Genomic DNA, 21,570 nt, shown 5'->3' with positions numbered 1-21,570 from the left:
CAGGATCCACATAAGAGTGAAAACATATGGTATCTGTCTTTCTCTGTATGGCTCATTTCACTTAGCATTACACTCTCCAGTTCCATCCACATTGCTACAAAGGGCCATATTTCATTCTCTGTCATTGCCACATAGTACTCCATTGTGTATATAAACCACAATTTCTTTATCCATTCATCAGTTGATGGACATTTAGGCTCTTTCCATAATTTGGCTATTATTGAGAGTGCTTCTATAAACATTGGGGTACAAGTGCCCCTATGCATCAGTACTCCTGTATCCCTTGGGTAAATTCCTAGCAGTGCTATTGCTGGGTCATAGGGTAGGTCTATTTTTAATTTTCTGAGGAACCTCCAGAGTGGCTGCACCAATTTGCATTCCCACCAACAGTGCAAGAGGGTTCCCGTTTCTCCACATCCTCTCCAGCATCTATAGTCTCCTGATTTGTTCATTTTGACCACTCTGACTGGCGTGAGGTGATATCTGAGTGTGGTTTTGATTTGTGTTTCCCTGATAAGGAGCGACGTTGAGCATCTTTTCATGTGCCTGTTGGCCATCCGGATGTCTTCTTTAGAGAAGTGTCTATTCATGTTTTCTGCCCATTTCTTCACTGGGTTATTTGTTTTTCGGGTGTGGAGTTTGGTGAGCTCTTTATAGATTTTGGATACTAGCCCTTTGTCCGATAAGGACATACCATCTTGATGGAGGTTTTTATTCCACGCTGAAGCTCAAGCCTGACCATAAGGAAAGGTCACTGCAAATAGACATCAGGGGTGACACCAATGATCGGCTCATCTCATCCCCAAGTCATCCCCCTCCTTCCCACATGAACCACCGTGGATGTTACAGGAGAAGGAGTATGAAGAGAAGACTGTCCCTTTCTCTCCCATCTTAACCTCGTCCCACTGGGAGGCCCGCAGACGGGTCCCTGCGGGCCGTTCACAACTGACAACTGGCCGAGAACGGGAAAGAGCAGTACTCAGCCCCGGCACCAAGGGTTCATTGACTTAAGAGACTCTTCCTGACCCCAAGCCACCTCGTTCTCGTTAATGGAGACGACACAGTAAACTTACATGAGAGTGGGAGTCAGCAAAGTGGGGTTTTCATGGGTCTCCCACCAGCTACAGGGCTGCAGCCTGTCCCCTCCTGTCCCCTGGCTAGAAGGTGACTGTATGAGGACAGGGGACAAGCCCTTTCACCTCTCCCTCTCCGGGAGCTAGCGCCTGGCCTGTTGCGGCTTGGGAAACCTTGAGCAGGGGGCTGAACAGGCAGAGGGAACACACGGGATGTCAGAGCTCAGGACGGCACCTCGCCTTTGGACTCGTGGCTGCTTCTTTTCTGTGGATTTATCTGGCAAACCTCCCGGCGTTTTTAGGACCCACATGGAGTGGGCCTGTATCATCTCAGGTGCTCGTTTAACATTTATTAAAGGAGTCATCACTGGCTGAGCCACACTGATGTGTCTATATCTGTGTGTGTGTGTGTGTGTGTGTGTGTGTGTGTGTGTGTGTGTGTGTGTTTAAGGCATGGGAACCCTAATTTTTTTACTTCCATTAGAATTCGGTTCTTCTTGGAAACCTCTATGGACGACCCAGTGACAGAAGGCCTCACAGAACTTTGCGGCCATCAGGTTTGGGTGCATACGCCTGACTGCATCCTTGAAGACTGCACGGAAGGAGACGGGCTGATGGCTGATCTGTGACTCGGAATCTTTACGCTTTGGTTCCCTTCCCACTACTCCGAGGGCCTCTGGGACTGGACACTGGCCCACCAGTCAGTGTAGCACATTCCCAGGACCACAAAAAAACCGCTTCATTGTGGGGGCCAGGGTGCCAGCCTCTCCCAGCCTATACTGTCAGGCCATGTGACTGTCCCTCCGATTCCAAAAGTGACCAGCAATGCAGACGGTAGGTGGCCATTTGGGGTGTAGACCCAGTGAGAGGGCACACTGCATTCTACCTTAGTTCAATTTTGGCCTAAAGAGCTCATAAGCCCCACTTACAGAGATACGTACAGGGAGGAAAGAGGCCAAGAAGCGCTCTCCTCTGTAACCGAACCGTGGGATACGTGGGAAACAGTCCAGCTTTTAGAACTGGGTTAGTGATGAAGGTCTGTAATGGAGCTGCCCCAGTGTGTTATGTGGCCTCCACGAATGGGGAGTTAACTGAATAACTCAGTTACCTGCAGAAACACAAGCCGGGGAGCCTTTGCCTCTTCAGGACAAGATCAGAGGGGAAGGTGGCATCTTCCTAGAACGAGGGGAGGGGACAGCGGAGCGTTCTCCCCTCCCTGTTGCCTCTCTGCTCTGACCCTACTCAACCTCTCCCAGTCCTTTGGACCCACTAAGCCCTCTCACGCATGCTTCATCAGGACTTGGTATTTGCCTGGCACGACCTTCTGTTCTTCCTTCGCCAAAGACAATGAATGATTCCTTATTCTGGGATTTAGTATCTGACCACTCGCTTTTTTCTAGCCTGATGCCTCAGCACAGGGCCCTGATGAGCTGGGCTCAACCACCATCTCCGTAGCCCCTTCTCTTAAGCCCTCATCTGGCTCTGGGATCCTTCTAACTCCAAGACAAAGCAAAGGAGACTTTGCCTCCACAGTGAGGAAAGATCCAGCTGAATCCACCAGCCCCAAGTCTTTCTAGAATGGGAAACGCCTTGTGTATGGGGGCTGGGGGCTCTCTCCCAACGTGAGGAGGGTAAGTGGCTGGTCTTCACCCCTTTTCTCTTGTTACCGTCCCACCCTCTCCAACACCTGGGTTGTGAGGACCTCGTTTCTCTTCTTTGGAGGGTGGGAGGGGCTGGAAACCTTGCTCACCTTGTGAGGGGCTCTTCCAGATTTCCCGTGTGAGAGGGGAGGGTGTTTTGCAGGAGCGGGAACAGGGCTGGGAGTCAGCTCCTGGCAATGCTGCTCAACGTGTCACAAACACTCCCGAGGTGTTTCCTCCTTTGTAAAACAAGGAGGTTGGGCCAGATATTACTTAAGGTTTCTCTGAAAATGTCTTGTTTCTATGGGCCTGAGAAGTAGTGTTTTCCCAGGTCCCTGGGGCTTTTTTTTTTTTTTAACTTTTAATTTTTAATGTTTCTTTATCTTTGAGAGAGACAGAATCCGAAGCAGGCTCCTGGCTCTGAGCTGTCAGCACAGAACGATCTGTGAGCCCGACTCGGGGCCCCCACCCAAGAACCTTGAGATCATGACCCGAGCTGAAGTCAGACACTTAACGCACCGAGCCACCCAGGCGCCCCTCAGGTCCCTGGAGCTCTGAGCAGATTGCTGCTATGACTTTGCTCCCAGACGTAGCGATGTGGTGTCGTTTAGCACATACCCCATGGCAGCCAATCCTAGTGAGGGCGGAGGGTGGAAAGAGCCCGGGAAGAGGGTGCTCACATTCGATTCTAAGACCCACACGTTGTAACCAGGGCCGTCTCTGCCATATGTATTCAAATATCTCAGCAAATTTGGCTCCTAATATCCAGCCTGGAGGAAATGCTTACACAAAGGTCAGGTTCAGTCGGGGTACTTTAAGGAGGGAGGGGCCTGAAGACAGCTGTGTATCCCCTCTTTCCCCACACATGTAGAGGAGGTCCCAGGGAGAGTTAGTGATTTTGCCCAAGTTCACAGACTCAAGTGGTGGCATCAGCCTTGAACCACCATTAATAAACTCACGGGAAGGTTCTCTTCCTGAAATGCTTAAGGCTGAAGAGACAAAGGATTTAAGAGACAGGTCTTTCTTTGCCCTGTGGGTGCGTTATTTCTCCCTCAGAGACATCAGGAGGCTTCACTGATGGCTTGATAAACAATTTTAAAACAAGAGGCATTATAAGTATTTATTGGTGGTGTTACTATGCTGTCATTATTATGGTAATGTAATCAGTGCAGTGTCTCTGCCTCATAAGATCCAGGGCAACCGGAATTTTGTGGTATTCATGCATTAAAAGAATTAATGAATCCATTAGGTGATTTATGTTTTATATCAAAAATTCCTCAAAATTATAAAAAGGAAAAAAAAATAGCTTTCAAATGTTGCTCTGCTTCCCCTGGCCTAACACTCCACCTACTGGAAAAACACCGAATACTATTTAAAGCATAAATTGTTTAAAATAAACAAACAAACCAACATACTGGTTTTCTATCAGTAAATCTGTACGGTTTTTATAAGTCTAAGTGAATGAGAAGAGTAATTCTTATTTCAGAGCTGATACAGCATTTCTTTAACAGCATTAGTTTTAAAGATTTTTATGGTAGGAATGACCCAAACACTCTACAGTTGTTTTTAAAGAATCTGGTAAAACATATCTAGGTTTGTGTTTTGACTTGCACATGAGAATTCAGAAGATAAAGGTAAGGCTTTAAAAATTCATATCTGAACTAATCTCTAGTAATTATGCCTCCAAGTTTCTTCTTAGAGATCTAGTATGAGCATAGCTCATGGTTTTTATACAATTTCATACTAATTTTTTTTAATGTTTATTTTATTTTATTTAAAAAAAATTTTTTTTTTCAACATTTTTTATTTATTTTTGGGACAGAGAGAGACAGAGCATGAATGGGGGAGGGGCAGAGAGAGAGGGAGACACAGAATCGGAAACAGGTTCCAGGCTCCGAGCCATCAGCCCAGAGCCTGACGCGGGGCTCGAACCCACGGACCGTGAGATCGTGACCTGGCTGAAGTCGGACGCTTAACTGACTGCGCCACCCAGGCGCCCAATGTTTATTTTATTTTTGAGAGAGCGCGAAAAGGGAAGAGGCAGAGAGAGAGAGGGAGACGCAGAATCCCAAGGAGGCTCCAGGCTCCGAGCTGTCAGCACAGAACCCGATGCGGGACTTGAACCCACGAAACATGAGATCATGACCTGAGCTGAAGTCGGCACTCAACTGACTGAGCCACCCAGGCGCCCCTATATAACTTCATATTTAAAATCACTTCAGTAACTGGTTAATTTAATCATTACACGTAGTGGGTGGGTTTGACAATAATTTACATAATCAGCATCAATTAAATCATTTCATACGGCATATTTTCCTGAAGGGCTCACGGCCAAACACATTTTAGTAGATTATACAATGACTTTCCAGGAATAAGGAAAAGCAAATAAATGGGTGGTAAAAGGGAGAAGACAAAGAAGAGGAGGAAAAACAAAATTAGAAATGGTCAGTTATGAAAACAGGTCTTGACGTGTTGCTGAAAGTATATAATGCAGTGGCAAACATTTTCTTTTTTTTTTTTTTAATTTTTTTTAACGTTTATTTATTTTTGAGACAGAGAGAGACAGAGCATGAACGGGGGAGGGGCAGAGAGAGAGGGAGACACAGAATCTGAAGCAGGCTCCAGGCTCTGAGCCATCAGCCCAGAGCCCGACGCGGGGCTCGAACTCACAGACCGTGAGATCGTGACCTGAGCTGAAGTCGGACGCTGAACCGACTGAGCCACCCAGGCGCCCCAACAAACATTTTCAATTAAGTGAAAATGATAACAAAACAAGAACGAGAACAATTATGAGAAGCGACGTAGACACGACAAATGTGATTGAGGCCATTTCTATTTTAGTCTTTTTTTAGCCCCTATGATCTCAATTTGTCAAGCATGTGTTTTCAGGGGTTGTTGAAATTTGGCTCCTGGTGAATTCTGGGCGAGTCATATGGGGGAGTGTTAATGAGGCCATCAATAAAAATGATATATTAGGAAACCTCTGTCTCATGAATCTATGAAGAGTGGAACTGTTATAGTCTGGTGTGTCTGATGTTATTGGTATCACATTGTTTATCTGCTGAGTTGGGGACTGGTCTGTGTGGAAGTGGATGGCTTCTCTGATTGTCAAGTCCTCAACATGGCGCCCTCACGGTGACTGGTCCAGATACAAGGACTTTATCTGAAGATAAGCCCTTCACAGAAGGATACAATTGGTCAAATCTTTTAGAAGTGAGCAGGTTGGCTGCACCAGCTGGAGGCATCTGTCAGTGTGAACTACTAAGAAGGTTACCCCTGTCCAGTGGTGCACCCATCCCATAAGCTATCCAGGGCATGGGCAAATGATTACCACAGGGTGACCTGACACCGAGGGGGGCTTCCCTGTGGGAAGAGGGAGACCCTGGGCAGAGGGCTCAAGTCACCCCCTGACCATATCTCCTTCTAGCAGTGGTCTCTCTGTAAATGACAGGGCTTCTAATACCTTCTAACGCTAGGCAAGGACTTTTCATGCGATTTTATTGACCAGCCAACTTGTGAAGTGGGTCTGGAGCAAAGCTGAAGATGTACATAGAGACGTGCCCAGCTGGGTTCAAGGTGTTTCTACTCCTGTTTTGGAAATAAGACTGATAAAATAATTAGGGAGTAATAGTATAAAACAATATACGAAAACTGAGTATAAAGTATTGCTCAAATTCTAAGATGTCTGGTACTGAGAATAACTGCCATCATGGTTTAATACTGAACTTCGCAGAGTGGAGGCATTTTGAAGGAGGCATGCATCGCTAGGGGGTACTGAGATAACCAGCCTCACTGGTTCTTAGGGTGTGTTCTGGAGAGAAATGGTAAATGACAATGGAAGGTAGCAAAGGGACACTAGATTACCCAGGGCTTTAAATGCCAGGGGGTGAAGTCTGGATTTGAGCCAAGCATGGCTGAGGTTAGTTTATTCACTTATTTTTATTCTGATGTTACATCTCCCCCAACTTATTGTAGTTACCTGTAGCCACAATTTCTTTACTAGGAGGGAAAATTCAGTGTTTTATGTTTGCCGAGCACCTGACTGATCTGGTCCTAGAAGTTTGGACCCTGTCTTGGGAAGAGTTGACTTCTTGTTGAACATAGTGGTGGGGAGACCTGGAGATGGGTGAGGAAGGAGGCAGGGAGCCAGGGGGAAGGAATCAGAGAGAAGAGAGCCCAGCACCAAGTGGGGTGAGGGATGTGAGAACGCACTACAGAGGGATGATGGGTAAAGGGCCTGCTGAGGACACCAGTATCTAATGTGTAGCATTCAGCTGCCTGTTGTTCAAGACTTCATTCAATATGCTGTGTCCTCCTGCTCATTATGGGGAGACATCTAATGGGGGCTGCTGCGGAGTATATGCTTTGAATGGCTGTATGTGTTTCTATACCACAGAAGGTGCGAGCTTCATTTTGGTGGGTGCATTGTGGCTCAGATAGAGCATCCATAGAAGAGACTAGAGACAGAGAGGACCCCTGGAAATCCTGGGGGGAGGGGGAGCGGACATTGGATTTCCATCAGGGATGGAAGGTTGATGGGAATTGTGAATCAAGGCAATCCGATTAAAGGCTGGAGACTGAGTCTGATATGGTGGCTAATGAATGTATCAGTCAAGCCTATATAATAAAACCAGAAAGATCCTCTGCACACAGAAGCCCAACATACGATACTCTTGTGTTGTCACATCAAGGTGCAGGGAGGGTGACGTGTCCTGAAGACAAGGAAGCTTTCCTTTGGGACCTCTCAAATCTCATGTTCCACATCCCTCACTTTGGATGGTCCCAATATGCACCCTTTATAATAAAACTGTTATCATAAATGTAGCACCTTCCTGAGTTCCATGAGTCATTCTACCAAGCTGTTGAGCTTGAGAAATTAGTGAATTTGTAGCCAGTTGGTCAGAAATGAGGGTGGCCTGGGACCCCTGAACTTGCAGCTGATGTCTGAGGCAAGGGCAGTCTTGTGGGGGACTGTGTTCTTAAGGTATGAATTTTGGTTCTGGAAGTCTTTGCAGAGGGTAAGCTAATAGGACAAGGATTAAAAAATATATATGAATAGTTTAGAAGCTGTGACAAAAATGAATGAGATTCAGACTTACTTAAAAAAAAACAAGGTAGAGATTCAATGGAACATTCAAAGGGCTGAATTTAGGCTCAGAACAAGCATGGCAGGGAAAAGATGCCTCACCCAAACACTGCTGATCACGTGGGTGTTCATGGAGGGTCTATCAAGAAGTGGGCGGTGGTACCAGAGCTCAGCTCCGAGGGGTGAGACCACTCAGAATATGGATGTTTTGAAGATCAAGACAATCCGGCCTTCTGACTTTCTGGATGTGAAGTGTGGGAACAAGGGGGTGATACTCCAGCGATGTTCCCAGGTTTGAGACCTGAGCAGCTGGAAGGATGGGATAGCCATCGAGTCCCATTGGAAAGGCTACAGATGAGGCAGGTCATGTGTGGGCGGCCCCCAAGGGGGTTAGACTTGGAAATATTGAGTTTGAAGTTTCGTTAGACATCCAGTAGTTGGTTAGATGTGTGTGATGTCCGCGTGGTATGTGAATCTGGAATTTGGGAAGAGGTTGGGGTTGGGATAGTGACTTGGGATGAAACCACCAAAAAGGTGAATAAAAATAGGGGAGAAGAAAGGACTACAGGCTGAGCTCAGAAGTTTGCCAACTGAGGGAGGCTAGGAGGGAGAGGAACCAGTAGAGGAGACCAAGCAGCAAGGCCAGCAATGTGGGAGGAAACAAGAACACGGCAATGTCCCAAAAGTTAGGGGATCACTTGTGTGGAATATTGCCCTACGGTGGAGACATGGGGGCGCTGAAAATTAGATTTAGTAGTGAGGAGGTCACCGGCCATCTTGAGGAGAGAAGTTCTAGCCAGTGGGCAAAAGCATGACTGAGAATCAGTATAAGAGAAAACAGAAGAAAAAATATTCACAATACATGCATCTGGCAATGGAACTGTACACCTAACATGTAAAAACCTCTTCTAACTCAGCAATAAGAAGGCAGATCTTTCAGGCACAAAAGATGTGAATGGACGCTTCATGAAAGATTTGCCAATGGTCAATGAGCACGTGAAAAGTTGCTCAACATCAGTGGTCACAAGGGACATGAGAACTGAGGCCAAGGTGAGGTAGCCCTGCACACCTGCTTCAAATGTAATTAAAAAGACTGGCAATGGCAAGCGCTGGTGAGTATGTGGGGTAACTGGAACTCTCTAGTTTTGCTGGACGTCACATAAAATAGAAAGCAAGTTAAACAGATACGTACCAGAGAGCCTATCAATTCTACTCCCATATTTACCCAAAAGAAATTTTTAAAAATGGCATACATATATATGCAAATGTCCGTAACAGGTTTGTTCATAATATTCCCCAACTGGAAATGATCCACCATTTTTCACCAGTGAACAAATGATGGTATATTCATAAATGCAACACTTCCCAGCAATGACAATACAACTACAGATACAATAAGAAGAACGGACCTCAGAATCCTTACACCGAATAGAAGGAGCCAGAAATGAAAGATAACAGATGCTATGGTCCCATTCATATAAGATTATGGAACAGGTAAAATGAACATATGGTTTTATAGAAACGGAAATAGAAACCTGATGAGTGGTTGCTCGGGGCAGTTTCAGAGGAGATCGACAACAAAGGGGTGTGAGGGAACCTTCCAGGGTGTTGGAAATGTTCTCTATATTGGCCATGGTCTTGGTTACCTGGGTGTGCACATCAAAACTCCTCAACTGGTATACTTTACGTGTGCACATTGCATGGCATGCGATTCACACGTCAATAACGGTGACTCAGAATGGTGAGAAGCTTACCTGAAATGTGAGAATAGACCACTATCTCCAGTTTTATTGCCAAGAAAAATAAATAAATGAGGAGAGTGTGGTCAGGACAGAACTTTTTTTTTTAAGTTTATTTATTTATTTTTTGTGGGGGTGGGGGAGGGACAGAGAGAGGGACAGACAGAATCCCAAGCAGGCTCTGCGCTGTTAGCATACAGCCTGACAAGGGGCTCGATCCCACAAACCACGGGATCATGATCTGAGCCGAGATCAAGAGGTAGAAACTTAACTGACTGAGCCACCCAGGCGCCCTGAGGATAGGACTTTGTTTTAATGGAGAGAAATACTCATGTTTGATGATGGGAACGAGCCCATCATCAGGGGAGAAGGAAGACAGAAATGTCATAACAACGCCCTTGAGTAGGCAAGATGGGTTTTGTGGAAACACGGAGGTCTTGGCTTTACACAGAGCTCTCAGGCAAACTTAACTTTCCTCTCTGTTCTTTTCTGAACATTCCACAATAAATACACATAAGCTTTTAATTAGAAAAACTTAATAGGTGGTTTTTAAATAAAGAAGAATAGAATGTTTCCCATATCTGCTGATGTCAGGCAGGGACAGGTGGTGATCCCAGGTTGCATCACAGGTTAGACACAATATGCCATCAGGAACCATTTTCATTCTAAAATCATCCTAACCAAACACTACTACTCAAGTTTGCAACGTACATTGTGGTTTCTGAGGAGGAGCTTGAAGAGGATGGTGATATTTGTCTTTGTTCTAGTATCTAGGGAAGGAGGTATGGAAAGGTATTATCACACTTAGAGATGAGGAAACTGAGGCACCACGAGCTTTGGGTCTAATCCAAGTCCATGGCATCAGTCATAAATATTCACTTTAATACACATTACCTTGCGCAAGATACCATGCTAAGTGCTGTTTGAAAGAGAATTTCCTGACTCCCTGCAAGGCTAAGACTCCCTTTCCATCTAGCTAACTCTGTGTTTGTTATTTTTAAGGAAATAAAATGGTGTTTTCTATCATTGTCATTCTCCTGACCCAGGGAGCGAATGGCTTTCTTAAGTAAATGGCATTCATCGAGCAATGATTCTTTGCCAGGTGATGTTTTAAAATACTGAGAGAAAATTTAAATGCTGTATGTGTAATCAGACTAATGCTAAGGGCTTTACCATTCTAAACTTATGCGATGAAACAGCGTTTTCTTATTTATTGGATGGTCTGGTAGGTTTATAGGTTTGCTCAAATTGTGATTATGGAATGATTCTCATATGTGGGGTGTTTAAGTAAAGCAACCTCAGGTGCTCCGACTTTATTGATCCTTTTAATGCAGTGGCTTCAGTATTTAAATGAGTTTGAGTTTGTTTCTCTAATGGTCTTTCAATAAAGCTTAAGTTGACCTGGTTCCTTTGGTAATCATGACACTGTAATGGCAGAAAAAGACTAATAATAAAAATGAACTCATTTTCTGTGGTTGAAAAGGTTACATTTCTATTGATTTTAACTGTAATATAGCTAAAGTCCTTGATATTAAAAAAAAAAAAAAAACAACTCAGTAAACACATCCTTTTCAGTACGGAGGCTCCATCGATATTACTTTGCCGGGAGGTTTTGGCAGCAATAACGATATTCAGGATGGAGTCTAAAAATTGGCATTATCAGAGGACTGATCACCATATCCTTCAAACTCTGTTCCAGGTAAAAGAGTGGGAAGGGGCATGAAGAAAATCTTCACGTACGTACGGAGGGACTTCAGAATGTGGGGTAAATGCTATGGGTCTGGTGCTCAGTCTGAGTCTGCCGGCTTACGGAAGGCAGGAAAGCTCGGCTTTCTGGAAACACTAATGTCTTCTAATGCTATGTTTGGAGGCTGTTCCAAGGAGTAGAAAGTGGGGAGGGATGGGAGAGTTAGCAGAGGTGGGGAGGAACGGGGCAGAGAAAAGACAAGGGGCTCACGTGTGATGTGTGAGAAGAGAATTCGCCCCTCCCGTGACCCAGTTCCCCGTGTCATGTGTGTGTGTATGTGTGTGTGAGAAAGCTATAACAAAGCGGACCGACGTGATTCTCAGCTTTCCTCTTCCTCCTCGGTGTCCCCATCATCAAGGCAGCATCTACCATTTCTTGAAGGTCGGCTCTAGGTCAGAGCCCACGTGAGGTAGTTCACGCGTATCATCTCACTGAATCTGCTAACAACACTGTGGGCTGATACTCGTGTGCCCATTTGACAGTGGAGGCCACTGAGGTACCGGGAGTAAGTTACGATGCCTATGAGGATGCAGATCCTAAGAGGTACAGCCCAGAGGTCTGTGGGATTCAAAGTCGAAGCTTCTCCCCTGTGCCAGCCTGGACCCTGTGCCATCGCAAGGCTAGCCTGGCACGATGCCCCCGGTGTGGGCACAGAACATTGGGAAGGAGTGGAGGGCAGGGTCACCCCAGTGTCGCTTCCGCCGTCTGTCCGCCCCTCCCCCCATTTTTACTACATCTCCGTTTATGGATCTTCTGACTGATAAGACCCCAGCCCCCTTGGCCTCCATCTCTGGGAGCAAGACAGGTTTTCAGAGCTGGTGCAGATGCTGGAGGCCACAGGAACGTGTCAACTCTTCCTCTGCTGCTCCCCACTGCTCCCCACTCTGCATTCGTAGCGTTTGGCTACAGGGGTTAAACCCACAAGCTCAGGATGGAAGCCACAAGCCCCGAAATATCCAGATTCTGATGTCATTTCCCCGGGGATATCAGGAGCCAGGCTGGTAGATGGGCTCATTTCTTCTGCTGGTGGCCCTGGGTGACAGTTTCAGGAGGGACGCTCGACTGAGAGGCAGCCTTTTGCTCAGTGGGATGAAGAGAATATTCCTTATCCTGCTTCTCCTTCCTTTAAAAAAATTTTTTTTTTTTTACATTTATTTAGTTTTTTGAGAGGCATAGAGCACAAGTTGGGGAGGGGCAGAGAGAGAGAGGGAGACATAGAATCCGAAGCAGGCTCCAGGCCCCGAGCTGTCAGCACAGGGCCGGATGCGGGGCTCGAACTCACGAAGCGTGAGATCTTGACCTGAGCCCAAGGCGGACGCCCAACCGACTGAGCCACCCAGGCGCCCCGCTTCTCCTTCCTTTTTGATGCCCTTCCTTGACCTTCACTTGTGAACTACCGGCCGGGACCCTCTCTACCCACCAACTTTCTGTGCTGCCGTCCCCTCCAACATTTGGAGCGGAGTTTTTCGTGTCAGACACGTTAGGATGGGCGCTGGCTTGTTCTTTCTGTCCATCACGTGGCGGCCGAGGGGAGAATGCGCATCAGACATGCCTCAGAAATAAGGAGAATCAACCGGGCGCACGGTGGGGCTCACAACCCTTGTTCCTTACACACTCCGCTCATTCGTACGCTCACTCAGCAAACCCCTCCTGGGCCTCTCCAGGGTCAGAGGCTCAGGGACACAGTCGTGACATGGTGCAAACAGGAGCAAAATCCCTGGGTTGTACCCTCTGAACACGACGGCACGCTTCCATTTGTGGGAGCAACACCGCTGCCATCCGGGATTTCATAGCAGAGACGAATGACCCGCGCTCGCACCCAGGACGTTGGAGCCTTTGTAGAAACTGGCCTCCGAGCTCCTTCCCCAAGTTCAGGACTGGTTATGGCTCATGACCGCTAGAGGGCATCTTAACACAGGCTCAGCGCCCGCGGCAGGCCCCACCGTCCACCAAAATCTCCCGCTCACGACCCGGGGGGGGCTCTCTTCCCTCTCCTGAGCCGGGGGGGGGGGGGGGGGGGCGGGCGGCCGCCGTGGAGCCCTTGGGAACCTCATACCGCAGGACGGGATGCATTTGTTTTTCAGAAAGGAGACACTTCCGGGAGATAAAAACCTGCGACCCGTGCACGGGGAAACAACGAGCTCAGCCTATTGTACTGAAAAGTAGCTTCGAGAATCAACAATCCTGGAGAGTGATTTCGGTGCCCTGCAGACGGATGCAACAATACGATGCCTCCCAGACTAGACTTGAGTCGGCCCGCCAGACAAAAGAGAAATCCAGGAACCGCATCTTCTTTCTTGGGGGATGATTTATGTACTTGGTGGGCTTGGTGGGGGAGGGAGACGAAGTCTCCTCCAGCCTTGGGTTGACAAGCGTTGCTGCTTTCTGGAGAAGGAGAGAAGACTGACATCGCAAGCCCTACACCACCTCAGAAATTGCATTGCAACCGTTTTCCCGCTGAGCTGTAAGAAATGGAAAGCGAAGTAAACACATTTTTTTCTGGAGCGCAGGAGTGGAGGTCTTGTCTAGCCCCGGAGTGCATAATTCATTTGTAGATGAAATTGCTTTGGAGAAGAAATGAAAAACTTGAAAGTGTTGACATATTCATTATGAGTCTTTTTCTGTTTCAGATCAGATGAGCTGGATGGGTTGAACTCACTATTTTTTTTTCCGGTAGGTTCTTCTGTGTAACTTTTATGGATTGCAAAAGAGCAAATACTAAATCCCTGCAGTAGAAAATAAGATAATGTGGTCCCTGTGTACCCCCTTCCCCCCACCCCCCGAAAACCTTGAAGGAACAGCTCAGATACCTTTGTGAGTCTCCTCTGATCTACTCCCTCCCACCCCAGGATGATCAATTTCCCCCCTTTTCTGAGCTTCCCCAGCAGGAGCTTACACTTCAATTGGCCCTTGGTTTGTGTCTGTGTGATTGATGGCCTTTTCTGCTGGACTGTGGCTCACGGAGGCAGAAGCACATGTGCCCACTGGGAACACTCATACTTACTCCCTGGGTTGAACTGCAAACCAGAACGGGAGCCTTGATCCTCTAGGCCCTGTTGATAATGACCTGACAGCTGCTTTCTTACCAGTTTTGCTTTTAAGAAAGAGGAGGGAACTGGGAAGGAAGCACTTGCTGGACAACAGACCACGCTTGAGGTTTTCATTGAATGCACACACTCCCATTAAGCTAGGCGGCCTTATTCCCATTTCACAGATGAGGAAACAGAGTTCCATCGCTTGCTGGATGGAGAAAACGGTGCTATGAAATGGACGAGCTTGGCAAGAAGGCCTCCTTTTTATTCATGTCTTAGTAACGGCCTGCGAATGTGGCAATCCCAGTCCACGGGGGTCTCTGCTTAGACCCACACCCTCCCCGAAGGGAAGTCTTGCCCTTACGTGCCATGTCCTTGTTACCGGCCCCAACTGCTACTCCCCTCTGCTGCTACATCGCCTTTCTCCTACTTGCACGCTGTTGGAGAGGCCAACTCGTTAAAGTCTCTTCTGGACGAGAAGGAGGTAGACTAGGTTCCTCCTCTCTGCAGAAATGATATGACTGTGAACACAGCTCTTTTCTCCTCCCGGGACAGAAGCCCCTTGAGGGTGAAAGACGCGCTTTGTCCTCAAGTTCGTCTTGAATGAAGTCGGGCTACTTTGGGGTTGCCCTTCACATTAGCGAGTAGCCTCACGGATGGTGTTGATGACCAGCTGACTTTATCGACGTCAGGACTGTTTGCTCTTCGGAACTTTCCTGTCATGCGGTGGACATGCGTAAGAGAGTAACGCCAACTGGACGTCACTGTGTGACGTTCTTGGTGATCCTCAGACGGTTTTCAGTATACGAAAAGTGCCTTGTGAATGGAATAGTCCAGCACCATCTTGAGAACACTCCCCTTCAGCAGAATCTTCATCATACATCCTCAACTGCATCCTTAAATCCAGTGCTCATCCCTCTACGTATAGAGACGGTCTCCGTTAGAGGCCGCGAGTTGCTCTGAAGGCACCGGCAGGGGGAGGAATCATAGGTCCTGAGAGCTGGGCATCTTCTCCTTATGGGAGACACTTCACCAAACAGTCCTACTCTTTATTTTTTTTTTAATTTATTTATTTTTGAGAGAGAGACAGAGCGTGAGCGGGGGAGGGTCAGAGAGAGAGGGAGACAGAGAATCCAAAGCAGGCTCCAGGCTCCGAGCTGTCAGCACAGAGCCTGACTCAGGGCTCGAGCCCACAAACCGCGAGATCATGCCCCGTGCTGAAGCCAGTCGCTCAACTGACTCAGCCCCCCAGGCGCCCCCCGCGACCCCCGCCCCCCCCCGCAAACAGTCCTACTCTCTATTCTGAACTAAATAAGGAAAATGTGTTGAAACACCTTTCTAAGGGCCCAGGACTCCTCTAGCCCCTGCCCGAAACCAAATTATAACAAGCTAATGAGGTCATGAGGTTTTTGATGTGTGACTCAGTTGTGCATAGGCTCCTCTGGAAACACCAAAAACAAAACAAAACTAAAACAAACTCTGAGTCACACACAGGCCAAATGAAAGGGCAAGTTTCCAGTGTATCTATCCCTCTCTCTTCTCTTCCCAGACATCGTCTATGGAATGAAACCACTGTAATGATATCACTAACTAATAAAATATTGACCTCTGCCCTCCACCAAATTAAACATAAGTCAGTGTTCCACTGAAGTGGAAAGTGAAGTAAGTAATATATTTGCCAGACTCCCAACAGAGAGCGACTGGATGGCTAATGGCGCTTCTGGGAGGGAAGGACCGGGGGACTTTGCAGGTTCATCATCATTCCTGCCAACACCCCCTTCTGTCGAGCATGCCGGTGGTGTGAAGATTCTGCACATCCAAGGCTGTGAGTTCATCAGGCCGAGGAGATAAACACTAAATAAGCCAAAGGCAAGAAGTTACAGTAAATGTAATTTCAAAAGTGGGGCCCTACGCTAGCTGGGTCAACTTCCTTTATTTGTTCTGACATCCCCCCAAAAGATTTCATGCTTCCAAACAGCAGGATTTTCTTTACTAAAGGCTTGAACAGCTGCGGACGTTCAAATTTTCAGGAGTGTTTACATCCGTATACTTTTGGGGATTGTTCTCTATTCTCAGAAAGTTCAAGGGTAAAAAGGCACACGTTTTTAAGTGACTTATCTCAGCAGTGGGGTCTAAGTCCAGTCCAGGCTCCACGTTACCAAAGGAAAGGACACTATGATGTAAGTACACGAGGTAATGTTCACACCAACTTGAAGAACTGATCTGGAATTCTTCATGTGGCACCAGAACACTGGTCCTGAAGTTGGGCTGCTGAATTCTTTGTCACACAGGACCGTTACGGTTTTATGGTCCTCCAAGTGGGTCATTGAGGTACTTCTCATTTTACGGCTAATAAAACTGCTCTAAAATTTTTTTGTTGTTGTTTTTGCCATCTACTTGATTGATAGATGGATTGATTTTCCCCTATAAAAAGCTGTATACGATGAATATATCCAACTTGATGAGTCTGGAGACAAGCATACATCTGTGAAACCACAACCCCAATCTATAAATTCTTGTAGTTATAGCAGCTAAGGTAGCCTGAGCTAAGGCAGAAGTCGGTGTGGCCATAACAGAAAGCTAAGCTCGGGAGCATTAGCACAAGAATGTATGTCCGAGGCTGGAAAGATGGAAAACAATGGTATGAGATAAAATAGTGTTTAAGACTGTCACCTCATGTAACCCGGAAGGCAGACTTAAGTGCCTTTGACCTGTAGCTCTGGGAAAAGTGCCAGAATGGTCCTGGGTATCAGTTGTTTCCTGCTGCCTAAGTCAAAGAAGAGGTGGGTTCAGAACAGAATTGGCTGGTTTCCAAACATCAGTGAAAGGGAATAGACAAAAGTCCAAAGCTTTAGAGCCTTGCATCAGAGAATAAGAAATCAACTGCAAGGAGATTTGACCAACAAAGGCACATTCGGGTTCCTCAGCTCCGCAAACTGGCTTAGCTCCGTGGGTGAAGGAAAAACTAGTCTCTACTGCCCGCCCATGCCTTTTGTTCCAGATGGCCACAAGAGAGCTGTCGTGACCTTGAGAGAGCAGCATGGAAGCAAATGAGTACATATGTCCAAGCTTTATGTCCAGGAAAGGATGTAGGGTTTACTACTGGCACATGAAACTGACAGGAAGCAAACAGATCGGAAGCCGGCTCAGGTTTTAGAGGAATCGTATTGGCAAAGAAACCAATACAGTTGGTCTACAACAGACTCGTAAGTGTAAAACAGCCCTCAGCGTGACTGACGCTTGCAGGGCATGGACCCTCGAGGACCCTTCCCTTGCAGGAAATGCAATGCTTCAATGCATGCATTATCTGCAACCCTCAATTCAGAGGTGGCCACCGCCGATGATGGACAAGGCAGAGTGTCCCAGAGGACAGAGCCATGGAGGGCCACACAAATAATGGACAGAGATTTGGTTTAGTCAAGAACTATTTCCAATGCCAAAGGGATGGGAGGGGAGGGACGGTGGGGGCGAGTCCTTAGAGCACCTGCCTAGCACAATTCCATCACTACGAGGGGCCACAGGACTTTGCTTTTCTAAAACTATAGAAGACAGACTTCCATTGGGTTAAACCACTGAGACTTTAGGGTTAATTTGCAGAGGCAAGTGGTGCTGTCCTAACATTTGTATCTTTTTCTCTGTCCCTAGCATTTAGCACACACTGTTGCCCTTGAGTATACTTCTCTGACCCTTTTTAGGATGCATATTCGATATGTACCTCCACTGTCAGCTGCTTTTTACGTAATTTGGTTGAAGTTCTGATTAATAGCAGTCAAAAATTAGCATCTTTATTTTATTTTAAAAGTGATTTTTTTTTGGGGGGGGGAACACTTATTTTGAAAATTCCTGATGAAAACAACTGAAGTCACATGCTCTCTGCGGCACAAAAACTTCGGGACCTAATCATCGTTTGCTCTTGAGGACTTGGGAGTTATTTTTTAAAGAAAGTCCTTAATTTTCCTGGTGGGAGAAATCTGTTAGCCTCTTCTTGGCAAAGATGGGATGGCCCTCCAGTTAGATGAAAGCCAAAATGAACATGACATCGTTACCATCTGTTCATTTGGTTTGTGGAGAATACAGACTCTGAGTATCTATGCCAGAGAATATATCCCTGAGCTCTGTCTATATTGTCTAACTTCCATCAAAGCTCCCAAATATGTGATAGTTATTTTAAGAACAGAGAGTTTATTCATGTTTTTTGGAGCTAGTTTGACCCCTGGGATCAGGCCAGAGTATCATATAGGCCCCTTGCCCCCTTCGTGGGCCCGTCACCCCCTCCACCCCCGGAACTGTTTGCACCAAAATCCGTTTTTAAGTTATGCTCATCGAGTGATGCTACATCAAACAGCCTTGTGAAAAACACATCTGTTGGCAGAAATGCTGCTGAAGGCCTTGCCCACTGCCTTCCTCAGGGCTCACTATCTAACGAGGAGGACCCAGGGCCTCAATTATCACTGCATTAAAGAAGAAAAAAAAACAAATCCTGAAGAGAGAGAGCAAAATGCCAAAATTTGTAGCGTTCGGCTGATAGACACAGAGGCACGTGTTTTATTAGTCTCTGTGGTTGTGCATACTTTTGAACTATTTTGTAACAGTAATAATAACTATTGTTATTGTTATAAACCCACTCAGTTTCTTACCGGCCAGAGGTAGCTGCCAGGCTACCCACGGAACCATGTGCTCATGACCTGAGCCGAAACCAAGAGTCGGATGCTTAACCTACTGAGCCACCCAGGCACCCCCGGGGCAGCTTTTTATGCCAGTAAATATAACCCATGACATGTAAATATGTGTGTGTGTGTGTGTGTGTGTGTGTGTGTGTGTATACATATATATATATATATGTATATATGTATATACTTTTGTGACATGCTTCAATCCTCTATTTTGTTGTACAGACTGCCTGTGAACCACATTACCTCCCTCATGGAATGGGATGAGGGATGAAAGGAAGGGGAGGAAGAAGAGACAAAGCTGTGGACATCAGGAAGGAAGGAAAGTGAGAAGAAAGGCTTTGTAACACAAGACTTTGAAATTATTCCTTATAATGTTTTCGGTTCTTGGGTTCTTCTAATTGGCATGCATTTTCATCACCTACACTACTTTTTCAGGTGCTCTCTGCCTGCCCGGGGTTTGTTTTACATCTTGACTGGCCGTAAGCCTTCAGCTATTATCCCCGGTGCAACTGTGAGTTTTCGTAAATGATGCCACTTGAGGGTTGTCACGGGTTCTGGCTCACTCCCGGGTCTGATGACTCCTAGAGTCAGCTCCTCATTATCTATGTAGAGATGGGGCACTTTGTGTTCTGGCAGCAAATGTTTCATCCAAGGTCAATTTCCCTCCAGGGCTCAGCACCATTTCAGACAGTATGTGCTCAGGGAATGCAAATTAATTTAATGTTAGCTTTAGCCAAACCCAGCTAGGAAAGCAAACCTGCTTTTAAAAACACCATAAACACTGATAAACATCATTGGAATTATGTGCTGTTTGTGCGTGTGTGAACGTATAAAATTTCGCCTTAATTCCAAAGGCATAGCGTTTTTATATTCCTGTTTGAATTAGCCTTAGTTTTGTTCTTTGATGAGAAGTGCGTTTTAATTTGAAATTATTCAAATATCTTTGTCATTATATTCTGTTACAACTGGGGGCTCTCAGAATGGGTTGAAGTTACTTGGGTTGCATGTTTTTCTTTGATTATAAAAATGCAACGCGTACCAAAAGCACGCAGCACATGCTTACAAGAGACAACGAGGAAATACAGAAAACTCTAGGGGAAATGAAACCATTTGTAATCCCTTCATACAGAAATGATCATGATGAACATTTTCCTATAGCTCTCCGACACTTTCTTAAGGTTGTAGAAGTTCTCAAGGTGGATTTGTAGACCGCTTCCAGAAAAACAAAAAAAAAGAAAGAAGGTATTTTCTAGAGTTCTAAAGGTAACCTTGGATTTACTAGCATGGTCCATGAGGCCTCCCTGTCTGACCTACTTTTCTTTAAGGAGAAGCCGTATGTTGGTTTTTTTTTTTTTTTTTTTCTGGCCATCGTCCTAAACTTTATGTTCCATCAGAGCTGGGCTGGAGAGACTGGGATGAGAAAGACCAGAGCACTCAGGGACCATAAGGTCTTGCCTAGTTGAGTTCAAGTGCATTGGGGCATCTGGCTTTCTAAACACATCCAGAAGTCTCAGTGCTATTGCCTTGCCCTACGTGCCAGGAAGAGGGAGCGGAGGGGTCCCCGTCACCCTGATTACACGTCTATGCTGTTCCTACCCTCAAAGTGTTGTGTGGCCAATGTTTTAACACCTCTTAGGTCTCTTTTTCTTTCTGGAACTGGGCTCCTATTCTTTTTTTTTTAAATTTTTACTTTTTTATTAAAAATTTTTTTAATGTTTATTTATTTTAGAGGGAGAGGGAGAGACAGAGCATGAGCAGGGGAGGACAGAGAGAGAGGGAGATGCAGATCTGAAGCAGGCTCCAGGCTCTGAGCTGTCAGCACAGAGCCTGACGCGGGGCTCGAACTCCCGAACTGCGACATCATGAACTGAGCGGAAGCTGGACGCTTAACTGACTGAGCCACCCAGGTGCCCCTGCAGCTTCTGATATGAGCCAGGCACTGAGCTCACCTTTTTGACACGTACTTGAGGGATCGTACAGTAAACTGTAACTGCACGCTGTCATTTTCCTAGGAAAGACCCGTCCTTAAAACACCCTCCAGCATTTACTGCTAAAAGCCAAGCATAAACTCCGTATCAAGTTATGAATTTGACATCCACCACTGCTCAGAAAGACAGGGCTGGTCGTGTCTTTCTCTGCAGCCTGAACTTCCCCCGAATGCGGTCTGAGTGGCGGCTGAGCCCCTGCCAAATGACACTCCACTCTGCTGACAAAACAGTGTCCCCCTGCGGTTCTTCTTCCTGACAGGTATCTATTTTGAACTCCTTCTAGAGAATGCAGTGACAGTTCCCATCCTTGATCTTTCTGGCTTCGTTCCCAGGGAGACCTCCTCATGCTATGTTTTATTCATGGTGTCTCCCAGGCTGGTTTCTCCATTGTTAAAAATCAGTGGTGGGGGCAGGGACAATCAATGAACCTGAAATAAAATTTGACTGTCGTAGCAACACTATCCCTTTGTGTGTTCAGAGCCAACAACCAGAGTCTGAGATTCGGGGAAGGTCTGTGTTTTGAAGATTTTTAAGGCAAAGCATCCGAAGAAGAAGAAGAAGAAGAAGAAGAAGAAGAAGAAGAAGAAGAAGA

The 21,570-nt window shown here is 46.4% G+C and overlaps 1 protein-coding gene across 1 annotated transcript in view; it reads right to left on the bottom strand.

Annotated features, from left to right (window-relative positions):
* Positions 1-21,570, bottom strand: part of CNTNAP2 (contactin associated protein 2) — a 1,963,583-nt gene that overhangs the window by 124,446 nt on the left and 1,817,567 nt on the right. The window lies entirely within an intron of this gene.

This window comes from Panthera uncia, chromosome A2 (genome assembly GCF_023721935.1).
Source record: "Panthera uncia isolate 11264 chromosome A2, Puncia_PCG_1.0, whole genome shotgun sequence".
Taxonomy (NCBI): domain Eukaryota; kingdom Metazoa; phylum Chordata; class Mammalia; order Carnivora; family Felidae; genus Panthera; species Panthera uncia.
This window is presented reverse-complemented; position numbering and strand designations above follow the sequence as displayed.